Source organism: Mustela erminea, chromosome 18 (assembly GCF_009829155.1).
Source record: "Mustela erminea isolate mMusErm1 chromosome 18, mMusErm1.Pri, whole genome shotgun sequence".
NCBI classification, from domain to species: domain Eukaryota; kingdom Metazoa; phylum Chordata; class Mammalia; order Carnivora; family Mustelidae; genus Mustela; species Mustela erminea.
Window position 1 is genome coordinate 51,826,520 of NC_045631.1, and position 26,261 is coordinate 51,852,780.

At 39.9% G+C, this 26,261-nt stretch overlaps 1 long non-coding RNA gene across 1 annotated transcript; it reads right to left on the reverse strand.

The window, feature by feature from the left end:
- Positions 1-14,868: 14,868 nt before the first annotated feature.
- On the reverse strand, positions 14,869-25,765 carry LOC116577495. Its single transcript, XR_004280521.1, has 3 exons — positions 25,335-25,765; positions 21,110-21,140; positions 14,869-18,125 (listed from the first exon to the last, which is right to left on the reverse strand). It is a non-coding gene; the product is annotated as an uncharacterized LOC116577495 (long non-coding RNA).
- Between the last annotated feature and the right edge of the window lie 496 nt (positions 25,766-26,261).

Below are 26,261 nucleotides of genomic sequence, written 5' to 3' on the forward strand. Positions count from 1 at the left end.
GGACAGCCCTTACAAGGGACATCAGAAAAGTAGAAAAGCAGGCAGCCCTGGATGGCCTATCTCCAGACTTTTTCTGCGTGAGTGAAAAGAAATGATTTCTCACCGAACAGGAAGTGGTAAGGGAGAAAAAAAAAAAAAATGATGGGTTGTCTGGGTCCCGCTCGTACTTGTACTTGACACTGGATGGAGCTGGTCTCTGTGGAAAGCACATATTTTCTGGGGACTTGAGGAAACGCCACTATTTTGTAAAACAAACATGAAAGAATTACTTGGGGCCTGGAAATCCCTCGGAGACACGGACGGCTGAGTGACCCTGATAAGGAGACCGGGGAGTCCTGCTGTGGGGCTGCTCCTTATCTCCTTGCTTTCCCTCCCCTGGAATTACATCAACAGGACTTTCACTAGGACAAGTGACCCAGACCCTCAGAGACTCGGGCAAGCAAGTACTGCACAGCTTGGGAGAAAAACAAAATTCTGCTAATACTCGGCTCAGCGCCCCTGTGCAACCCAACGGCCTCCAGGGACTCAAAAGGCCACTGAATATGCATCAAGAAATCTAGATCATCTCGTTAGAGGTTGGTCCTGAATGACTTCCGACTTGGCCAGGAGATGTGTGCAATTGATTCTTTGGGCCTCGATGAGGAGGCACTAAATTCTACTTGGTTTAGAATATTTCATGAGTTCCATTATTATAAGCATGGATTCTTCAGTTCTGAACGCTCTCTTAGGCATATCATATAAGCCCATCTTTTTTTTCCCTCCCCCCGGTAAGCTTCCACTGTGGACTCCCAGAAACCACCCCTATCCCACCCTGGGATACCCTAGAAAACACAAAACCCTCCCTCAATTCCAAATCTGACATGGCCTCTCTGGCTCGCTCACTTTCATTTTTAAAGAAGCAGCCTGACCTGCATTCCGGGGCCCGGGCGGGCGGGGGAGGACTTTGGGTGCCACAGACAGAAGGCGAGGAGAGATGGTGACACAGACACAGAGGGAGATGAAGCACCAGGGAGGGACTTGGCAAACACCGCAGAAGTTTCTCTGGGATAGGAGGTCTTCGAAAATGAAAGCTCCTAGAGGAGACTCTGTTCCAGATGATTCTGTGGGCAGAGAGAGCAGGCAAGGCCTCCATTTTCCTGAAAAGGCAAAATCAGAACGTTGCCCGGAAACCGTCCTCCATCTGTCTGCCTTGCTTTGGAGCTCCGTTTGGGTAACAAAACTGTAGGACCTGGGGGATTCCCAAGTTTCTGTTGCACAGAGCCTACTTTTCTAAAGCGACTTAACACAATCTTTTTAGGACTGTGTGGCTGTGGGGGGAGGGGGTTGACGTTTGACTGAGGGCAGCCCGCATCCCATCAGGTCACCCTGTGCTCCCTCCCTTGGGAGCGACCAGGCTGTGGTTTGGGGTCTTTTGCACAGAGTCTGGAGATTTCAGGTGACACGGCTGGGCGTTTCAAAGTTCAATAGACTTTTAGTCGCTAAATACCAAGCAGGGAAAATTTTCCAAAAAAACTAAGTTAAAGAAACAACAGACTTTTGCTGTTCGGTCTCATTGACTTCTACTATTTTATAAATACTGCAGAGTAAAAGGATACTGTATCCAGAGTCTGTTGTCCCAGGAAAAAAGCAGCTAGACTGAGATGAAGGGTTCTCTAAATTAAAAAAAAAAAAAAAAGCAACCTGAGCTGGGTAATCACTGAACTCGGGCCCTTGATGCAAATGTTGGAGCCTCTGCAGGCTGCAGAGAAATAGGTTAATCATTTAAAGTTTTCAGCAAGCCCAGTGGATGAAAACCCAAACAGCTTAAGTCTTGCTAAATTACACGGCCAAGGAATGCTTTTTCTCTATGCTATCATTTACCACAAGAGCCTATAAAACATCCTTAATCACTATCTCAGTAACTTGAACTTGAGACGGAAAGAGCCCCAAGAGGTTTAGACCCTGTGAAAACTTCTTTACGGAAAGTTATCAGAAACCTACAAATTTGCCCATAAAATGCCTCAGTCACATGCACTCTGCACTGTGGGTAGGGAAGGCTCTTTATCTGAATTAGGAGCACATATTGGAGATCAATTATGTATTTTGCTGCTTGTTGATCCTGTTCGATACCAGTTTGCGTGGAAACGGGAGGCTAGCTATAGGGGACGGGTTAAGGACAGAGCTAGCCTCTGCCAGCTGCCAATTCCAGAACCAAAGACTTTTCAGACATCAGAGAGGTATTAGTTCATTTAATCAGATTCTATTTTATGAACGCGGAAACGTCCTACTTTAGAGAGGTTATCTGGCTACAGAGACCAGTCATGCAGAAGCGGCCGAGGAAGAAAACTCTTAGGGCCCAGGGCACTGAGCTGTTCTGCTGCTGCCTCAGGTTGGGCTATTTTCATTCTGTAATCATGCAATGGAAAAAGCGATCATTCCAAGACCCTTTGTCAAATAAAAACTCGTTATTTTCTAGAAGTGTTTTTCTGAACTGAACTGTTATATGGTCATTGATTATTTAGAGAGACTGGAGAGTAAGCAAGGAAAAAAAAAAATGTGAGAAACAGCCAGTAAGAGTCAGGATGAGTGAGGACAATCTTCTCCAAGATGTAAACAAAAATGGTTGTATTAAAAAAGGCCCCATCCCCTCCTTTCTAGGGCCATGACAATGCCCAGTGGGACATACCCCTGTGCACTAATCTACTGTCACCAGGCTTTTTACCTTGGAAGCAGGAACCTTTAGTCCTCTAGCAGGGCTGGCCTTTAGGGAATAAATAAACACAATGTGGAGTGTGGGATTTTTCATGCAGGAAACGGGCATGGAGTTTTTTGAGGTCGGACCGACAAGGGAAGGGGGCCGGCTGAGAGAGTTTATATTAGATCTGAGCTCATAGCATTCAGTCATCTTATTAACTGTGCAACTTTGAACAACCTGCGTAGCATTTCTGATTCTTAGTTCCCTACCCTAGAGTTCTTGCTGAATTAAGCCATCATTAAGACTGCAGGCTTAAGAACCAGACGGCCTAGGTTTAGATCTCATTTCTACTATGTTCTTGCTGTGGGACTTTGGGCAATTTACTTCATGTCTCTGTGCCCCAGTTTTCTCAGCTATGAAGTGAGGAAAATAAGAGCCCCCACCTCACAGTTGTTGCAGGGATGGAGTGCAGTAACATTTGTAAAATGCTCATAATGAGGGCTGATAAAGTGTAAGCTGTTGTGGTCAGAGGCAAACTCCTCATCTCTTGTAGGGGTTTGTCAATTAATTCACATTCCTTGACATGTGACATTGACTTAAGCACCCCCACCAACCAAAAAAAGAAGAAAAAGGAAACAAAAGCTATTAAAAGGAACATTTAGTAGAAGGAATATAAAATATTCTCATCCAAAGGTAAATGATATGTGTCCTCTTACCAAAACCATGATGGATTATGTAAGCCACACTTCCTCTCCATTGAGGCATCAGGACTTAGTAAAATGGTGTTTTAAGAATAAAAATATTACTCTACTCATCTACCCAGAAGGTTTCATGAATCGTACCAACCCAAGGAAAAAATCAGATTGCAGATCCTACAGGATACTCTGCTGTGTAAATCCCCAACTGGGCCTTGCCTTTAAGCCCCTTCAAAAACTATTTAACCATTTCATGTCATAATATCATGCATCATATTTAAACTTCTCAACATGTTACAGCAAATTAAGGGGTGATATGTGTCCTCTTACCAAAACCACGATGGATTACGTAAGCCACACTTCCTCTCCATTGAGGCATCAGGACTTAGTAAAATGGTGTTTTGAGAATAAAAATATTCCTCTACTCATCTATCCAGAAGGTTTCATGAATAGTACCAACCCAAGGAAAAAATCAGATTGCAGATCCTACAGGATACTCTGCTGTGTAAATCCCCAACTGGGCCTTGCCTTTAAGCCCCTTCAAAAACTATTTAACCATTTCATGTCATAGTATCACACATCGTATTTAAACTTCTCAACATGTTACAGCAAATTAAGGGGTTTCTGGAAGAAGCAAGCTCATTATCCAGAAACGACCCATCATAGCCCTGTCAAACCACGGCTAACTGAACTTGGAAAACCTTTGCTGGCTTGCGATGTGCGGGGATGAGTCTGCAAAGCACCCAGAAGACTGAGCGCCACGCTGCCTGTGTCCGAATGAGTGGCAAAGTCATCTGGGATGAAGGAAGAACAATCGGTGTTCTCTAAGGTATGACCTACGGTAGTACGACGATTGCGGTCTTGAAACCAGACAAAAGTGGGTTCAAATTCCATGTGTGCTCCTTGACAGCTATGTGAACTTGAGCAATTTCTTAATTGTCATTGAGCCTGTGTTCCTGCATGAGTGTAAATGCAGATAATAGTATTTACCTTGTGGACCAATCGTGAAGTGTGTGCCAGGATATTCTCAGACACACACACACACACACACATACGTACATATGTATGTATATACAAGCATATATGTAACTGGTACATGGGATTTGCTTGATAAAACTAATATTCCCTCTTTTCCTCCATATAAATCAGTAATAGCATCTTTCTTCCTTTCCTTTCCTTTCCTCCTTTTTCTACCTCCCCCATCCCTCCTTCATCGCCCCCCCCTTGCCTCCGTCCGTCTTTCCCTTCCTTCCTTCCTTTCTTTTTTGAGAGAGAGGGAGGGGGCAGAGGCAGAGGGGGAAAGAGAATCTTAAGCAGGTTCCACCCCCAACACGGAGCCCGATGGGGGTCTCGATCTCACCACCTTGAGATCATGACCTGAGCAGACGTCAAGAGTTGGATGCTTAACAGACTGAGCCCGCCAGGCGCGTCAGGAGTAGGGTCTTTCAAAGGGGTTTGCAAGCAAACACATCATCAGCTTTAGGATAATCCTGCTGTATTATCACAGAATTATTTTTTTCTAATGAATCGTGTTTCCATCTTGATGTCTAAAATCAACGTTCTAGGTGTATTCTCTGCCTGCTCCCAGGAGAACTTGATTTAGTTCCAGCACTGCCACTAATCAGCTGTGGGATTATGGGGAATTACTCAACCCTTCTGCTCTACTGTTTCTGAACACTTATGGCTGGGACGTTGTTTTATGTTATCCCATAATTCTTTGCAGCCTCAAAATATGATGATTTTCCCTCCTTCTACTTCTTCCCCTGATTCTTTCTTTTTCTTGTTGACTTTCTATGCTTTTCTTCATTAGTGTATGTAATTTCCCACAATCTTCCCTGTTCTCATGATTACTGTACTAACTGAATTTTATAGGAAAGTTCTATTTCATGTTATTTCCTGCTTCTTACAAACATTCTTCTTTTTGGTATGGGGGAGGGGTAGAGGGAGAAGAAGAGAGAGAATCTCAGGCAGCTTCCATGCCCAGCATGGAGCCTGATGCAGAGCCTGATGCAGGGATCAGTCCCACAACTCTGAGATCATAACTTAAGCTGAAATCAAGAGTTGGACCATTTACTCATTGAGCCACCCAGATGCCCCTATAAAATCCTTTTTTTTTTTTAATATTTTATTTATTTATTTGACAGAGATCACAAATAGGCAGAGAAGTAAGCAGAGAGAGAGGGGGAAGCAGACTCCCCACTGAGCAGAGAGCCCGATGTGGGGCTCTATCCTAGGACCCTGGGATCATGACCTGAGCCAAAGGCAGAGGCTTTAACCCACTGAGCCACCCAGATGCCCCATAAAATCCTTCTTTAATGTGTAACTGTGATGTGCCTTTTTACTTTCCATGATAATACATTGACAATGCAGCTACAATAATACTTGTTGAACTTCGTTTTCAGGTCTGATACTACAGTCTTTTTCTGACATAAGATCTATTGTAAACAACGACATTCAAGGAATTTAAAAATGATACAAGCCTGATTTTTTTTTTTTAAGGCTAAAATGTTGCTTTTTAATTACACTGGCAGGAAGCAAGTACTGGCATGAAAAATATAGAATTCTCATGAGGACCACCTAAATTTATGGCAAACTCACAAGGGGCACCAAATACGCTACTAAATTTTGTGAAATGCCAGAACACTTGATCTATGGAAGTTGAGGAAAAAATTTTCAGTGAAGGATGTTACTAGCCCTTTGTATTCCTACTCAAAGGTGCTTCTTTTGATTGGTGATTTATGCAGTGAACAACTGAACAACTGTATCTGGCCGGCCTGTGTTATGTTTCCAGCTGGGAAAAAGTGGCTGCTTTTTTATACTCTCCCAATAACTACAACTGTTTATGATTGTAGCACCTTGCTTCCCAGGCTCTAGTGGTCCCTGAGCATGAGGAGAGATGGTCCAATCTCAATACCAAACAATCACAAAAGAACTGGACAGCACATTAGAATCTCCTGGGTGCTGTTCCCAAGATCATGTCTGGTGTTGGACCAAAAAAAGAGCAATTTGCAAATAACAAACTTGAACTTTTACTGCAAACTAAAGTGTCTAGGATGGCTTCTGTATTCTTATATTACAAATAAATATTAGAATGGTCATAGGATGATGAAAACTAAATTGAGAACCACGTCATCTACATCAAACAATATAAAGTTTTGTTTATCCTTCTCCAGATACATCACTTATTATCTGCGGCCTTATTCTTCAGTTTAAAGCTTTGGGCAATTATTAAACCAAGGCTCTACACACCTACTTGTCATTCCTGTGGTGGGGGATTGGGGAAAAACAAAATACTAATGATTCTGCAGGCAGAAGGAAGATGATAAAAAATAAATAAAAGCACTTTATCTTTCCCCCAAAAGGCTAAGGTGATATGTGGATCTTTTGAAATATCATAATGATAATAAGACACAGTATTAATAATAACAATTATGTAAAAGTCTGTGGTAATTGCATTTCTATTAGGATGTTGAATATTCTTGGTCACCATTGTGCCACCTTGTGGTCACAAGGGAACACATTTTTTTTTTTTTCCATGAAGTAAATCGATTAAATTTTTATCTTCTCCCTGCTACTCTGGGAGGATATTTGGAAGAATACTTTGAGAAGCACATTGCCAATAAGGGCTATAAATAAAATATGATGGGCACCACTCAAATCAGAAACTAGCGTAACATTGGTCTAGGTATGGATTCCATGTACTAGATTTTTTTTTTCCCTCTGCTACTGCAATGTGCATTTAGAAGAAGACAATGTGCATGTATTTAGAAGAAGACACTAAAGTTCATTTAGGCTGTCATTCTTGATCTCCATATATAGACATGGAAATCTGAATCATGTCCATCAAGAATCTATTAATCCAGTAATCTAATTATAGTAAGAGAAAGCAACCAGAATTCAAGTATCCATCCCCAATACTAGCTTAGAATAACTACAATAATGCATATATAGAAACAGCTTAATAAAAACAATTTTTATCATGAGCAAAGATTTGCTTTGTAAATATGTTATAGTCTCATAAGTTTTGTGCTTTTCTAAGAGTTGTAATATTTATTTAAATGATTTTTTTTTTTAATCTCTAAATTCCACTATGTCAGCATCCTGATGAAAGAACAGAGAAAGAAAGGACTGGCCCACCTTCCCCCAGAGTTACTTGTGAGCTTGGAACTAAATTATATATTTTGTACCAAATTCAGAAATTGAATGGCCATTGATGTATATTATCAAGGCTTATTTGATCAAGGCTATAGCTTTTATCAAGGATGAAGCTAGTAGAAAAGAATGAAGTTCCAAAACTCTCTCATCATAAGTAGTATGTGTGTGTAGAGAATGAGACAGAGAAAGAGAGAGAGAGAGAGAACCAGAGAGTTCAACAAATTCTCACAGAGGCACTGCCATGCAAGCGTGCTACATGAGAGTCTCTCTGCATCTCTCTTTCTCTGTTATACTCTCTGGTGTTTTTTTTTTTTTTTTTTTTTTTTTTTAAAGATTTTATTTATTTGACAGGCAGAGACAGACAGCAAGAGAGGGAACACAATCAGGGGGAGTGGGAGAGGGAGAACAGGCTTCCCATGGAACAGAGAGCCCGATACGGGGCTCCTCGATCCCAGGACCCCAGGATCATGACCTGAGTCGAAGGCAGACGCCTAATGACTAAGCTACCCAGGCACCCTACACTCTCTCATCTAATTTAGACTGAAATCCCGGAGGTCTCCTGCTCTCATTGGAGTCCCAGCTCTGTGGGTTTCTAGTGGCGTGGCCACGCACAATGTTCTCAAACTCCGTTTCCCTGTGTGTTACACAGGAGGACAAGGATGTAACTCCCACAGCTGTTGTGACAACTGCATGACTCACAGCACACAAAAGCGTGTAAGACAATACTTAGCAACGAGTACATGGCCGGTGCGTGGTGCCCATCTCTATTTTTATTGTCTGGGAAAAAAGTACCCATTCTTAATATTCAGATCCATGTCAACATGTTCCAGCACGGCCTCCCTTGGAGGTATGATGTCACCGTCAATTAGAGATGCAGCTCACAGAATTCTGTAACAGAAATACCTCCCATGTACCTCTTCTCACAACTTTATCAGTGAGATGCTAAGAATCAGAGAACATCTTGCCTACAGTAGTGTAATTAAATAACAGAACCCAAGCATGATCCTTGTCTCCTCTTTGTACATCCTTACCCAGAGTTGGTTGCAGTGAACAACAGTCCTCATTCTAAACCATGGCTTCATTTTTTGGGGGTTAGTTTTACTTTTTTCCTTTCCCCTTGCCTCCCTTTCCCTGTTCCTTATCTATCATTGTTTATCTATCTATCTATCTATCATTATCTAGCATTTATCATTATTGATTATTTTCTATCATTGTATGTCTATCATCTACTTATCATTATTCATCTATTTATCTATTATTATTTTTCATCTATTATTATTTATTTAGCAGCTATCATTATCTCTCTACTAACTTTCTATTATTTATTATCTATCTATCTATCTATCTATCTATCATCCCTTATTCTTCTATTTATTTGCCAGGACTAGAATTAATGCAGCCAGTAAGATAAAAATTTTCCATTGCAAAGCTTCATTTTTCTAATATTCACTGATATTCATATATTGGACATCTACATCATGTCTGGTCATTCACAGACATTGTGAAGGTACTAATGAACTAAACAGAATAAATGATCTTTCTAGGAACTTGCAATCTAGTAGGAGAGGTAAAACAAACAAACGAACAAACCAAGAAACCAAATGTCATTTAATGCCAGGCACAGTTAAATTGCAATGAAAAAAAAAAAAAAGGAAGAAGAAAAGAAAGGGTTCCACCTGTGCAGAGAGTGATGGGTGCCATTTTAGGCAGAATGGTAAGAGACAGCCCCTGAGGGAAGGTAACATTTGCTCAGAAATGTAGAAGGGAAAAAGCAAACCACGTGGTTAGCTGCGGAAACAGAGTTCCAAGCCAGGGCAGAGGCCTTGGAGCAAAAAATAAGTTTGAGAGCCTGGTGGAGAAGCAAAACTTAAGAGTTCAGTTTGAACCGGGCTGTGTTTCAAATGCCTTATTGGATGTCCCCACATAGAGGAAGGAGTAGGAGATTGTATACGTGGATTCGGAGGCACTGTGGGAGGTCAGACCTGAGAAAGGAAATTTGGAAGCCCTCTGCATACATAGGTCTATAAAGTCCCAGGCTTGCTTGAGATCCTCCAGGAACTGAGTGGAGACATGGGGACGGGGCGTGTTGGATGGTCCCCAGAGCCAAAGACGTTGCAATATGGGGAGGGTGAAGCGAATAAATATATTAAAGGAGACAAGAAGGAGTTGTCCTATAAGGCAGGAGAGAAGACAGATGAGGGGTTACTTAGCCGAGTAAAAAAAGTGAGCAAGTGATTGACTGGCAAATAGTGCTTGGAGGCCAAGTGTGAGGAAACGGAGTTGATAGAGGCAGGTGTGTGGGGGGGGGACATGTAAGAATGCCTGGGGGGGTTGGTGCCTGACTCAAGGAGACTGGATGGAGAATTTGGGCTGAGGAGACAGGGACATCTTTTGAAAAGTTTTGATAAAAAGGGGAGGAGATAAATGAAGTAGCAGCTGGAGAAAGGTACAGGGTCAAGGGAAGCTTTCTTTACTTTCTTTTTTTTTTTAATTTTAATTCTTTGTATTTTTCTTTCTTTTGTTAGTGGGAGGTAGTTCAGCATGCTTATGAGCAGATGGGAACGATCCCATAGAAAGGAAAAAATAGACAATGTAGGAGAGAGGGGATAAATAAAGAAGAGGCCTTGAATAGATGAGAAGGGACGGCACCCGGTCTTCCAGAGGAAGGAGGGGGACCTTCTAGCTACGGACACGGAGAACAATGTGACCAGGTCTGGAGGAAGACAGGGGTGTGTACAGGGACCGGGAGTGGAAGAGGTAACCTTCTCTCTGCTTCCATTTCTTGATGAGAAGCAAGGGAATCAGCTGAGAGCGTGGCATATGTTCCAGGATTGAGTGGAGTTGGAAGCAGATCTGGGACCCCTCTCAGAGCCCAGGAGGGTGGATGGACCAGGAAAATAGAACGGGGTTGTCAGGTGCTCCCAAAGCCCCTTGGAGGCCTGTGACCATGTCGAAAGTCACATCACATTTGACATAAAATTGAATTCCCCAGAATTTACCAATTAAAACAACAACAACAACAGTTTCAAAAACAAACAAAGAACCCCAAACCCCAAAGAACCCAGCTTTCGAAATGAACACCTCTCATTTCTGTGAGTAGCACAGTGGCTCACACAACCCAGTAAAAGAGAGAAGTAATTTTATCTGCCATGGAAGCATTCACCGGGAAGACGCAGAAAGCCGTGGCTTGATGACCATTTGGGCTCAGCAAGAACATCTGACCACGTAAATGTACCAAAGAGAAAAAAAAAAAAAAAAAAAAGCCTCTGACTCAACACACTCGCACTCCCTCACTCTCTGTTTGGTCCTCGATTACAACCAACTGTCGAAAGCAAACGTGTAAAGTGTGTTGGGACTCCATCCTGGCCCGTGGGTCTGTATACTATTTCATGAGCTTTTTAGGATCTGGTATTGAAGTGTAGTAAAAAGAGTACTCGAGCTCAGGAACCGGAGTCTGGAGCTGAGATTTTTCTAGAACTGTGGCTCCCTGGCAGCCACGGGTCGGTGCTGGAGGTAAGGAGCCCTCCACTGAAGGGAATGATTTTTAATCAGACATTTGTTTGTCTTCACGCTAGTTTAACTTTTTTTTTTTTTTTCCCCATCCGTGGGCTTGATTATTTTTTCCCCCACGTGTTTGCGTGGAATGTCAAAACCGGTCTTTTCAGTTAAAGTCAGCCTCTATCCCCCTATATCTACCGCGGATGACTACTGATTACCTCTCCAGTTGACACTTTCCATGATCACTCTTTTTTGGGGGAGGAGGGGAGAGATCTTAATGGATTGGGTCCTGACTTGGTTTAGGATATTCTTTGATATCTCATTGTAACAAAGTCCTTTCAAATTTGATTTTTTTTTTTTCCTTAATGAGAGTGTGAGAAAGGGAGGTAGAGAGTGTGCCTGCTTACAGAGGGAGGAAGCAGAGGGAGAGAGAGAGAATCTTAAGCAGGCTCCACGTTCAACTTGGAGTCCCGATGTGGGGCTTGAGCTCATGACTCTAACCTGAGCCAAAATCAAGAGTCAGAGGCTTAACGGACTGAGCCACTCAGGAGCCCCTAAATTTGATTTTTGAATTTACTTTTTATGTTTTTGAACTTTGCTATTACAGAGCACATAGTTAAGTGATGCTAAAATCTAATAAGAAGATTTTCACTCAGTCAACAGAATAAACAAACTAGAGAAGTTCACATTTCATTTCAAGTATTATAAAGATGTTGCTGGCTAACTGAACATAATTAAAAAAAAAAGTAATGTATTGTAAAGAGAGAGGGTTATGGATTCAAGTCTGATAATGTGTTTTTCAATTAATGCATTAACTATTTGTAGAGCTATGCTTGGGTGCATATTAGTGCATGCATTATTGTATTAATCAATGAACACTGTTCAATGTATACTGTTAGAGGTATTGAGAAAGAGGCCTTTATGATGTAAACAAAACTCTGATGGCATAATTTGTGGTTGTCATTATAAGTTCAATTATAACATTTGGATGAGGGTTGTAATTAAACTTATATTTAGTTTATATTAAAGTTGCTGTTTATTGGGTAGCTACGGTGCACTTGTTGACTATGATACCTGCAAGAGAGAGGCTCACACAAACTTGTTAGTATACTTATTTACAAACTATTACAAAGGGAACACTCTTGAAAGCATCAAAAGCACTCTATTCTTATTTTCTGCATGTTTGCAATGATAGCTGCCATCTCATTAGTTTTCCCAGGAGTCTATATGAAGGAAATCTATAATATACATAATCCATAATAAACTCACATACAATTACTGGCCATGAAGAAAGAGGTGGTCTCTAGCTTAGTATTCTCCGAATTGGAAACTACAATGATAATGATGATAATAACAGTAATAATAGTAACAGCACCTTTATATCAACCTTCAGAGATCATCAGATTAAACAACTATGCAAAAACAAACAGAAGAAATATATATTGATGTCATAGGACTGAAACCACCAAGGTCATGGAGATCTAAGGCAATAACTCATACTTAACTGTGTTTACATCTTAATCATTTAAATTATATGACTCTCAGAGGACTTACATTCATGCGGAAGTTTTGAACAGAGATTATAACAATTTTATTTCTAGTAGGAGAAGTTAAGAGGACCAATAATATAAGGAAAAATTTCTTACATTTTAGTTTGGGCAAAGAAATCACAGAAAAATAACTTTGGGCAGAACCAAAAGGAAAATCTTGCTCAAACCCCTCTTCCAAGTTTGTACACTATTAAAACAGGATACAATAGATCATCGATTTTTATCCATGGAGTTTTTTTAAAGATTTTATTTATTTATTTGACGGAAATTACAAGTAAGCAGAGAGGCAGGCAGAGAGAGAGGAGGAAGCAGGCTCCCCGCTGAGCAGAGAGCCCAATGCGGGGCTTGATCCCAAGACCCTGGGATCATGACCTGAGCCAAAGGCAGAGACTTTAACCCACTGAGCCACCCAGTCGTCCCAATCCATGGATTTTTGATGGAAAACATTTAACCCCAAAGATCATTAGCATCCCTTTTTTTAAAAATAAAAAATAATTAAACTAAATATAAAGGATGTGGGGGAGGGATCCTATGTTGTTTGAGGGAATTACTATCATGGTTACCATTTCATTGCAGTAGATTCTCAAACTCAAAATTCCGTTGAAATCAGTGGACTGGCTTTATTTCTTTTTAATGTTGGATGAATTCTCTTCCTACAATTTCTCAGGAAATGTAATAATTTATTAGTTTTTAAATCCCATCAGTATCATATTTGATTTATCTCCCTATTGTGTTTTTCTTTGATTGATTCCTAGAGGCAATTCTGAACTTTTTCGCCATGCCACATGTTTTAAGGGCTAAATTGTTCTCTTGGAAGCACAGCTGTTATGCCTCTATCTAACAGGGTTAAGAAAAATTAATGTCAGGTGACAAACCTATCAGAAATAAGTTCATTGGAAATCAGTATGTTTAGGAAGATTTTCACACGTTAGAATCGGGTTTTCAGGGTCCAACTGTGGGTTTATTGTTTCATATTATTAATAGTGCGATGACAAACCAGAGGCAGGAGGGCTAATGATAGGATGTGCTCCCACCTCCCTCCCTTTTAAAGGAAATACTCAAATGAGCGGAAGCCCAAAGCCCTATTGATTTAATACTGAGCTTCTGATAGTAAAATAAACAGATAATGTAATTTACAGAACAGGATTAAATTAGGCTTATAGGCATGTCTAGTGGTGTTTGGAGAGAAAAGACCAAACTCCTATTAGTTCTTAGAAATTTCTAGTGGGAACAAGTTTGGGTGACTTTGTACCTCCGTTCCTCAAAGGAATTTACCAGGATTTGCCTCTGTGAGGCAGGGTGGTAAAGGTGTACATTGCATTGATATGTTAATCAATACATTGCATTATATTAAAAATAGGCATACTGCTTTTCATTTTTTTTCTGTTAAATCCAGGGAAGAAATTTCCCCTAGCCTCACCAGTGAACTTATACTGGTTTAGAACTATTTCTGCATTCACTTATTTAACAGCTAAAGGACAAAATATTATATGAATGATTTAGTTGTGTTTCTAGACAGATAGAACAGGCTTCCCCTAATGAGTTTGGAAATATGATTGCAAATCTGCGTGCACCAGGAGAGCATTTACTTGTAATCACCTCGGCAAATGAAGGATCAAGGTGCCATCTTGGTCTTAATAAAGTAGACAAACTTTTAATAAGAAAGGAATGGCATCTTCCTTTTAGTATTAAAATGATAGTGTTTTAGGCATTGTTCTTTGTCAAGAAATAATAAATATTTCGAGAAAAATGAGAAAATGCCAATACACAAGCATAAGGAAAAAAATAAACTATAATCACATCTACTACATTGGGGTCCCCAGAATATCATTTTGAAGGCCTGTCTCCAGATGTTTTTTAACATGAAAGAGAAATAGGTTTGTATTTTTTTATATATTAATATTTTGGCCACTATTGCAGGCAATTTCAACAAATCTGAATATATATAGCAATTTTGACCTATCTTGTTTATCATGGGTTATTTTGCATTCTTATTTTTCAAAAGTTATGCATTAAACTCTTAACTTGTCTTGATTACTGGGTTGTTACTGTTATTGTTGTTTTGCGCCTCTTGAAGTTCATACTTGAGGTGTGTAATGCCTTCTTTACCACACCCTAATCCTAGCACTGAAGACAAACATAGAAAGAGGTTCAGATTTGGAAACTAGTTTAAATATAAAGATTTTTCTTTTCTCAAAGAAATGGAATCATATGATATAATCTGCATTCAAAATTCAAAGCCCTTAAACATTTTTTCAGGACACAATTTCTTTTTTGCAAAATAATCCATTTTCTTCTATTATTTATTTTTTCTTTATATTTTTCAATCACTAAATACTCTTACATGCAACACTTAACGATTGCTAATGAGATCAAATGCACGGTACCTTGAGTTGACGCAGCTCAAAGGGAAAAATGTGTTTGATAGTTTCACAGACTCTCAGGTCTGCTGTAGATCTACAAGCCTGAAACAGACTAGCTACAGATTTGCAAAAATCCAGTCCTCATAGAATCAGTTTTGATGTTCACTGATTTAAGGACTGATATTTACAGTAATCTTAGTTTTATTTTAGGAGGCTTCGTGGAAGGTACTGAATTTTGACACGGACGTGAACTTGATCAAAAATAATGCCAGCTATAATTAGTTTGAACAGAAAATATTTATTGTTTGAATACATATTTTATACTCCATATATGGTTATTCCTAAAAGTAAGTTTATGAGCATTTTCTCTCCATTTTAACAAGGAGGCACCAGCAGTTCAATAAACCCTACCATTAAATGTATTCAGCTGCTAGTTACTAGAGCTGAGGAATAGCTTTCCTACCCTTTATGCTCAACTTGGCCTAATGCCCACAGCAGTATTCTGGACCGGTGTTCAGCAAACTTTGTCCATAAGGGGCCAGAAGGTCATTATCCCAGGGTTTGTGGGCCACACGGGGGCTCTGTCTCTTCTACTCAACTTAGCTGTTAGATCACAGAAGCAGCAGTCATACACGATGAGTGGCTGCGTTCCAAGAGTGGCTACGTTCCAGTTACAAATTTACTAATGAAGATAGAAATTTGAATTTTATAAAATAGTCTAGTGTCACAAAACATTATTCTTTCAATTTTTTTTTTTTTTCCACCTACAGTTAAGAACTGTAAACCCTTCTTAGCTCAGGAGCTGTATAGACGGTGAGCAAGATTTTGGCCCATGGGCTACAGCGTTGCACATCCCACCCTGTTCCAGAACAGGGGAAAGGGTGACATCCTGGGTTTAAAAAGAAAGGTCTGGATATTAGGAAAAAGTTTTCATTTTCTAAGAGTCTTGTAATATGGGGACATTTGCATATAAATCATGATTTTGGCTCTGGTTCCTTTTCTTGATGTCAATACTCTCCCATCAAAATCCTCAATCTTAAATCGTTTCCATGAACAAACTAAAGGGGACTTTAAAATAAAATTCTACACAAGGAATCAAGTTTTTTTTTTTTAATTGTATTTAAAGGAAGAAAGTCTCCGAATGACACTATCTCAAAATGTCTCTTTTTTTCCCCCTGTGGGTTGCTACCTTTTTCATTTCAATTGAGTCCTTCATTATGGAGTTATGAGTTAACTATTGAAAAGTTCCCAAGACCACCTCTTCCAGGTACCATCCTGATCTAGAACAGCCATTGAGCTCCATTGCCAGGAAGCATCATAAAGGTTTTCCTTGAGACATTAGGGAAGGAACCACAAGGAAGGAGGAGGAGAGGGGAGGAAGAGAAGAGAGTGACATTGGTAGGACAGGGTCTGGGGGCAGCCAATGCACCACTCATCGTCATTGGGCTTCTTAGGCAGGTACATGGCTGCCCAGATGCTGCCAGGGCCAAAGACAAACATGCAACTTTTCCCATTAGTGTGACTACTGATGTCCTTGTTCTCTAGCTGATGGAAAATTCCTAGAGGAGAAAGGGGAAAAAGGAAAGGGGACACTGCTGGGAGGGAGTTAAGGGATCAGAGTGGTGGGGTGGGGGTTGGGGCTGGGAGGTAGGCAGAGGGCTGCCGTCTAGCTCCTGCCACTTTCTATCTCTCCATCCGCACCCGTCACTGCCCCACACTGGACCCCCTACAGAGTGCTCAGTGTGCAACTAGTTTGCTCCCATAGGGAAGCCTCCACTGCAGGATGAGGACCTGGAGGACTGCAGTGTCTGGCTCATTCACTCTTTGGAGAATTTGATCTCATCTATAAGAGAAAACAAATGCATGTCCCCTATTTTTCTCCAGGACCATTTTTGGGTTTTTTTGTTTTTGTTTTTGTTTTCTGCTCATAATTCTTTCTGAAGTCAAGTTCCTTTGTCAGTTGAAGCCATCTCCCCTCCTCACAGTAAGGTTAAGATGGGGACAAAATAGCTGTAATTCTAGAACTTGTCAGCCAGAATCAGACCGTCACAAACCAATCACCCAAGGCTGCTCCCTGCTCCCAATAGTGGAGATTATTTTTCCATGATGTAATGAACCTTTTAGAACCTTCTGAAAGAAAAATCAGCGGCAAATACATCTCTCTGTCTAGAGATCCCTTCGAACCAGAAGGTTGGCGAGAAGGTTTTTAGACCAGAAGCATTACTTATGGATGTCGCCATTGTTGTTCCTTGCAAGGAAGAGAATAAAAGTGTAATCGTACTAGGTCATGTGTAAATTTATGCTGTTTTTACTGGCTCTTAACCCTTTTCCTTCCAGGAATTGTTAAGTTCCTTTGCAGTCATATATCAGTCCTTGGGTACGTTCTCACCACGGGTGACCGTTTGACGGTAAGGTCCCTCAGTAGACCAACAGAATAGAAGTCGGGTCACAGAGCGGACTCCCTGGAAATTACGTAAGAGAAATAAATACCCTGGTATTTGCTCAGAGAGGAAATTAGGAAATTCACTTCGAGCATGAACTCATAGACTCTCCAATTCTCCTGTGAGAAAAAATTTTCTTGTTCTGAGAGGGTCTTCAGAGAACTTAGGGGGTGAAACCTTGTAGGAGAGATCTCCAGTCTCCATGTTACTCGACATGGGACTGCAGGTCGGGCTGCCTTCCTTGTGGCGGAGACTCTGAAGAGGGTTCAGGAGACAGGAGAGCGAACAGGACACCTGTCCATGCCTGGAGGGGGGGGTGTCTTCCTCCTGTTCCCGTTCTTTCTTTCATTTTGGGGTTTTATGTCATGGCCCATAAGTCAATTCACAGAGAATTGCTTTCCCTTGTGGAAAAAATAATTTCAAAAATCGTTTTTGTGTTTTTATTTTTATTTTGTGCCGCCTGCACTATTTCACCTGCAGGGTGTGGGTTGGTTTTTACATTAAGGGTGCTAGAGGCTTTTCTGGCAAGTTGCTTTGATGGGCTGTGCCTTTGTAATGGAGCTAGAGGAGCTGAAATCATGCAGATCTGAAATGCATTTGCAGAGATGAACCAAATGCTGAATAATGTTAATAGTATAATTCTAAGTGCTCTGCCTGGATCGCTGGCTATGTCTGGGTCCTCTTATCTTGTAGGATTTGAAAAAATGTGTGGACCATGGAGAGGAAAAATGAACCAAGGCGAGCAGTGCCTGAGGAAAGAAGATAGAACAGAGAGAGGAGTGAATTAATATCTGTGCTTAATTCACTTAGGAAAGAGCGCCGATTCATTGTGAGCCCAGGATTAAAAAGGTTTGCCTACATCTCCATTATACTGCCTGGATTTTGACACTATGAATATGGTACCGGTGACAGTCTTTTGCACTATATGATGCTTTGACCAAGTAGATGTTCAGATAACTTCTGCCAGGAAATCCAAGTTAACACTTTCATCGTCTGCAGCTCCAAGGGAAGAACTGCTTACCATGTGTACCTAGCTAGCGTGTTGCAGAAAGACTGAAGCTGTTTAGCCTCAGAGCTTTATAGATCATTCTATTTTTGGAAAATACTGAGAGGGTCGCCACTATCTGCTTTGAAAGTGTCATATTTTCATGCATAAGAAATATGTGTGCAATGGGTGAGTAGATAATTTTTTAAATAGTAAATTGTAAAATATAACTGAATTCTTAAACACCATAAAATCAGAATCATGAAAGCGAGTTGCCGAGAAATTGAAGTCTGGAAGCAGGCTACAAATCTTTTGTCAGAACTAAATAGCTACAGATCCAAAATTGAACCATCTTCCACATCTTGTGAGGTTTTTAGATATGACGCCATGAGGTCAGGAGATAGAATGTTGTGTGTGCGTGATTTTCACATTTATGCACTTTGATTTTGCTTTGCGTCCACTAATTTACTAAGTACATTCCTTCTTTTACTTAAACCAGTACTAAGGAGGCACTAGATTTTTATTTAAAAATAATAGGCATTAAGAACAATAGCTTTGGGTTTTAACCTTTGCCCAAGTGGGAAATACATCATTATCTTTCAAGGATTTCTCTTTTTGGAAAGCTTTATTTTGGGTGAAGTTAACATGTATAAGAGGTTTAAGCTTAGTCAATGGAAAAGCTAGGTCTCTTAACTGATTTTTTTTTCCCTCAAGTTGTAGACTTTGTGTTTCAGTTTACACGCAGGAAGATGACCATGAGGTGACAAGAAGGCATTATTTATAGCGTCTGCTAAAATTTGGTGGTTCAGTTATGCCAACCATATAAATGGACAGATTTAGCATAAATATACATTTTAAAATGAGATCTTCCTTGTTGATAAGATCAGAAGCTGAAACACCATGACAGAATTTAAGTCTGTGCAATAAATTCAGAGTTTCTCTGTTGCTAACTATAGAAACAATTTTCTGAAATGCTCCTTTCCAGTGATCATTCCTTTGGATTTCTTTACATTTAGAATGGACTGGATGGAACTCAAATCCAAAGGGAGGAAGAAATATTTGGACTTGATCCTAATTAGTACACTAAAATATCTAAGTAAGCACTTATAAAATGGGCAGTAACATAACTTGGGTTTTCTTTTAAAAATCATATAATGTTATCAGTGATATTTTTCCTGCTATCAGGAGTCATTAATGTGATCGGCAACTATGAGGTATAGCATTTGATTTCTGTATAGTTGTGATACAAGTTACTCATCTGTAACTTGTACACAGGGATTTGAATATTAAAAGATAAATTGACCAAGGGCCAATGAAGGCTATCTACCTGCAGAACACAAGTCAGTGAAGGAGAAAACGATCAGTCATCTCCTCAGATACTGATCAAATTTACTTTTTTTTAATTTTTATTTTTTTAAAAGATTTTATTTATTTGACAGACAGAGATCACAAGTAGGCAGAGAGGCAGGCAGAGAGAGAGGAGGAAGCAGAGAGAGAGCTGAGCAGAGAGCCCCATGCAGGGCTCCATCCCAGGACCCTGGGATCATGACCTGAGCCGAAGGCAGAGGCTTTAACCCACTGAGCCACCCAGGCGCCCCTGAATTTACTTTTAAAGTGGAAGAAAGTCTCTCACCGGGAAGCATAAGAATTGAGCCAAATATCTGGCTATAGGTCTTGTAGGAGGCGTGCAAGGTCAAATTTTATATATTATAGTCAATGTAGGAACCATTTGGGGGGAATTAGTCATTGGCTGTGAAAATTATCAGTCCTATTCTACGATTTCTAGATTTGTCTGAGCACAGATGCCATGAAAAGTTATCCTCTGCAAAAAGCAGAGGAGGGGAACTTGGGCTTGAAATCCACAGGCTTAGAGGCTGGATCTGCAGCCTCCTCTCACACAAGGACCTTCCTTGTAACACGAATTTCTCTATTTCCGTATCAGTTACCATTGGGATTTGGGAAATCACAGGAAGAGAAATCCAAAAGAAAAGATCACAGGGTAGGACGGCAGCCAGAGGCCACCAACAGAGAAATGACAGCGGGATCAGTGTTCTAACAGCCCTGCTCTCTTGTCTTAGCCTGGCGTTCACTCATCAGCAAGTCCTTTCCTGTCTAAAAACCGAAGGGTCACTCCTCATGCTTGTCTTATGGGTTTACGGTCTGGCCCCAATTTAATGTTCGGTTCTCACATCCCTTAATTCACGAATGTATTCAAATTGCTCACCTTCACCTGGAAAATCCGCCTTGTTCCTCTTCCTCTAACGCCAACCCGTGCTTCCATATAGCTGTGACAACGTCCCTAACCTCCTCAGAGGCTTCCTCTCCATTTATCATTTGTGCACTGAAGCAGGCATTGCAAGAGCTCGATGTGTTATTTAAAGGCTTATGATATATAAATACCTCTTGAAGACATCTTATTCCCCCAATTAAGTTACTCTATTAATTTGATGATCAGTAGTAGTAGTAGTAGCACCACGAGTTAGTGTATTTAATTCCACTGCCTAAGTGTTCATTATGTGTCAAGCACTCGAGGGGCATTATTTCTAATCTCTGTAACAGTCCCTTACAGCTGGCTGGATCAATGTCACAAACACAGAGCAGGCTGACCCAAAGCCCAAACACTCCCCACCAGGCAATGCCATCACCACTGTCAAGGTCACACAACTTAGAATATCCTTGAGATTCAATGCATTGGGATTTGCCTTGAAACAATGCAATTAAAAAAAAAAAAGTCTCAAGAAAGCATACCTTTTGGTCTAGTAATTCCACATTTGGAAACCTAACAAGATAAGAGGAGATAAAGATAAATAATTGACAGAAGCAGTTAATGCATCTTTATACAAATATAAATATATATATAATAATATATATAATATAATTTTTATATAATTTTATATAATTATATAATTTATATAATTATACATATATATAAAGGTATAAGAATAGGTGATTTTTTATCCAAGTATGGTTCATACATGTTATGGATGTGAAATATATATAAACATTAAAAGATATGCTTTCAAATGAATTTTAGTTGCATGACAAACACACATTAAAAAGTATGGTACTCATGTATCAAAAATATGACACAATGGATCCTAAAATCATAAAAAATATATCTATAAAGATATAAAAATAGAAACAGAAAGATAGGGAAAGGGGGAAGAGATATACCAAAGTATTTATAACGGTGGGAATATGGATTTATTTTCTATGTTTTCCTACATTCATCTATCTACATTTTTAATGTTTATCTTGGACATTTTCCATAATTGCTTTGACACTTAAAAAAAAAAAAGACCTACACATACTCAACACGTGAAACACTGGAACACTCAACACTTGAACACAGACACACACTGTTAAAACCAATATCCCAAAACCTAGACATTCGGGTATGTACCCTTTTTATCAAAAGGAACATGACAAAAAAAAAAAAAGTAACCCGACAGGATCATTGACATTATTCAAAATATGTTTTGTGTATTCTTCGTATCTTGTGGCATAGTCCTGAAATGTCTACAATGGTGACTACAATGGTTGTTTGAAGTTGTTTCTTGTTGTTGTTAGTTCTGGAAAACACCAGGTTGCAGGCATTTTATAATAAGGTTACCCGACCCTAGGAGGGGCCATCCTCTTGAACAGAGAATGAACCCGGGACTTTAGGGTCATTACCTCTAAGGGAGCTAATGTGCCACAGACAACAGGGATGAAATGGTTATCATCATCACTGTGTTAAGAGCCACGGTCATAGGGGTTCTGGAGAATGCAGCATTTTCAGAGTGTAGTCATCTCACCCACATGAAATACGTAAAGTATTCCAGAGCACGACAGAAGAGTAATTTGCTAAGTAATAATTCAGCTGCTCTGGAATTGTGAATTAAAAAATAATAATAATAATCCCACTCATTATTGTTGGCTTTAACATATCTGACGGAAAATAAAGATCATATTAATGGACACAGTAAGCACTCAGACAATCTCTCGATAAATGACTATATATGACTTTGTTGTACATATATATGTAAACATATGCACATTTGCAGACACAAAGGCCCCTCCCTTACCCAGAGGTCTCCCTCAACTATTCACTACACAGTAAATGCAAGGACGAAAGCATTTAAATGCTCTGAGAAGCCAAAATAGATGTCATAAATCCATATCCCGAAGCTTCTTGACCCAAAAAGGAAACTGACCAAAACAAGGTAACTCCAAATTTGGTATCTGCTCATACTATTTCAAAAATATATATCCACTTTAAGCCCTTTAGATTTTATTTGCTTTCACTTTGCATATATTTTTAAGCAACCTTGGTTATGTAATTTCTTGGTCCAGTGCAGACGAGAATCAACGAATTCGATAGAGCATTGTGACAACCTGATATATTTGGCAGAAGCAAAAATGAGAAGTGAAAGCTGTCATTGGTGGAGAAGAGAGAGAGAGAAAAAAAAGAAGACTTAAATAAGCTTAGTTTATGGTTATTTAACATAGACAACATTGCTTTCATTGTATTTGGATAGTCCCCCTCCGTTGCAGGTAAAAATGAAATAGTTTATGTTTATTATAATGATACCGAGTCATTGTTCAAAAGTCGTAGTCTACTCAAAAACATGGTTACTTTCATTCCCTCATTCAGCTGACATTTATAGAGACTGATGTATTTCCTTGCCTGGGTGCAAGGCAATGAGGATATAACGAGAAAAAAAGACATGGCAGTGGATTTTGAAAAGTGGAAAAAATATAGGGAGACGTATTTGTAATAGCATGAGAAGAACAAAACTTCAAAACATGCTAGAGTGTTCCGGGGCAATCAGCTAGAGTTCGAGGATGCATACAGTGTATTAGAGACGATGGTTCTCAGCACAAACACATGTCCATTAGTTGGAAAAGCTATGATGTGATATGCTGCATTCCCACGTATGCCAGAATAATAAGGCATCATCACTGTGTGCCCCAGTGGTCACAAATGGCCAGTAAGCCTTTAAAGCCCACTGCTTTAGAAGAAAAAAAAAAAAAAAAAGTCTGTGTAAGCAGAGACATGCAGCCTTTGTAGAAGCAGCTTCTAATTTATACACATGATTACATGTGTATTGACAGATCTGGAAGCATAACAGGCATTTTAGGACATAAATTGAATGAAGAGGCAATCCTGTCTTCTGGTTCTTAGTATCCTTAACCCAGCTCTACATGGCAATATGTCACACGTATTAAAACCTCCATTCTAAACATGCCCATGAATTCTAATTGATTTCACTCCTCAGACACTCTCCAGAATTTTTTTTTCCTTGCATGATTGATTTTAGCACTTCAGTCATAAGCTGCCTTATTTATACTGTCATTTGGTCATTCGATTTCACTTGTGCATTGCTTGTCTTGTCAATGAGAGACTGAATTCTCAAAGGGAAGGAACTGTTCCTCCTGGGACTCTTAAGTCTCCTGTATCACTCAGTCTATCACAAAACTACAAAGTATTTACTCAACAAATACATTTATGGAATTTAACATGAAGATGAAATCTTACCAGGATGGTAATGAAATTGCCAGAGCTGTTTTCCTATTGATTAGATTACTTCAGTGTTGGGCACCTGGGTGGCTCAGTCAGTTGGGTGTCTGCCTTCAGCTCACGTCATGATCCCAGGGTCCTGGGACTGAGTCCCACACTGGGCTCCCTGCTTGGCCAGGAACCTACTTCTCCCTCTGGTTATGCTGCTTCTCCCCCTCCCACTGTTCTCATTCCCTCTCTCTCAAACAGATAAAATCTTAAAAAAAAAAAATTACATTCAGTGCCTTAAAATACCATAGTCAATGGCTTGTCCTCATTGCATCAGATTGCAAACTCATCCTGCCTACACTTTAAGTTCACCCAACATTTATTATTTATGCTATCAATTATTACTGTGAAGATTAGTAAGGGGTTCTCAATACCGGCACATTACAAATGAGAGATTTTCATTTCTCATCATTGTAAAATTGGACTGCTATATCTATCTATCTATATATATATATAGCATTTACTATATAGCATATACTCATATACTATATATGAGAGCCATATATAGTTAATGGAAGTCTGAAAATATATCAAATTGCTAGAGATATTTATATAAGTGCAAAGGAAAGATTTGTGCTGCTAGTGGAACAATCACCTTCTGCGTCACACGACCATTCATAATCTGAGTTGCAGATCTAGATTATGACTAATATTTGGCTCTAATATTATAGGTGGTTACTGTGGAGGGAATCAGTAAGAGCATAACTGTCATTTCCTTGGAAAAAATTAATCCACAGATGGATCCCAACACCCAACAGCACTGGTGTCCAAAACGAACAGGGATTTTTGCTAAATAAGGACTGATTCAGCCAAAAAAGATACTCTGACTAGAGAAATTTGTATCATGCATCACTCCAAAAAGTGCTGAAGACTTTGGAACACTAGAATTTTCCTAATAGGCACATATTGAAGAGTCACTTACTAATTAAAATGCACATTTAATTTTTTTTCATTTATAGCAGGAAACAGTGGAGTTAATCAATGCTATCCTGAATTCACAAAGTTACATTTACTTACAAAACATAATCCTTCATTTTCCTTATGTAGCTAAATAATTAAGGTACAACTTCGATTCTGGCTGGGAAGGTACTTATTCCAATAATCAGTTTTTCTTTAACTTTCTACTTCAAGAAATAAGCATTGCTGTATATCAGCCCATGGTGGGGAAGAGTGATTGTTGGTAAGAAAGATTAGGAGATGTGTATTTATTTGCCTCCTCCTATAACTAAATTTACGCAACCAACCATAATCTTATAACTCTGTTCATTTCTTTGAAGATTCTTCTATTATATGAAACTATTTTGGCCTATGGTGTACTGAGTTTATCTAGAAAATAATATTAAAATAAAACAATTTCAATGCATGTTCCAGAGAAACGGGATCCCTTTCTGGGTGACTGATTTTCCAAAAAGAGCTCATTACCTGGAAATAAAAATGCTGCCTCTCTGAATTCATGGTTTGGAAAATTCTTAGCCATCCACAGATGCACGGATTGAATCATAATAAAGAAGAGAACATACATCATGATTAATTTCCTCTTCCCACTTAGGCTTCATATGTTTTAAGGGATTAACTGGACCTCTCCCACCTGTTTCTTAGAAGAAATCCATGCCGAAACACATTTCAGAAGAAGCATATTGTGGTGGGGTGAGATGTTACTCCTTCTCCTCCCTTTGACTACATAGAATTTTAGTTCCTCTGTCTCCACGTTTTTAGCTCAGGGCTACAGACTGGGTTTCTGTACACCCATCTATTTTGCAGAGTTAATTCAAGCTGGTTAAAAGTAATGCATTACTTAATAAATACTTAAGTAGACAGACCCCTTCCCCTCCTTCCCCCGTTCCCCGCCCCCAGCCCCCACGGTGTGAAGCTTTTCCACCCTCCCACCCACCCCCCGCCGCGCACACAGGAATTTAAAAGGCAAGGCGGTTACAGGGCTTGGAAAACTGCATAATGTCAGCGAGTAGAATGGAACGGCAATACGTTTGGCTCTCCTAGCAGAAACACCGCATGCCCAACTTATTCCACACTTTCAAATTTCAGTATCTCGCTCAGTGCTAGGAAAAGCGGCACACTTGCTAAAGCAGGGTTAAGGACGCATCTGCAAAACCTTCCCTATCTCACCAGCACCTCCTAGGGGCCGTAGGAGGGTATGAGGCTAGGAAGCGGGTACCCGCGCAGACCCTTTCCTTGAATTCTCAGTTTACCCTCCCCTACACGCAAAAATGCCCCGGGTCTGTGCAGCCAGGCATCCCAGCCAGCTTGGCGAAGCAGTTCGGCGACTCTAGGAAGGCCTTTAGAGGTTTAACCAAACTGCACGAAAGACGCATTTGCTCGCTTGAGGCAATA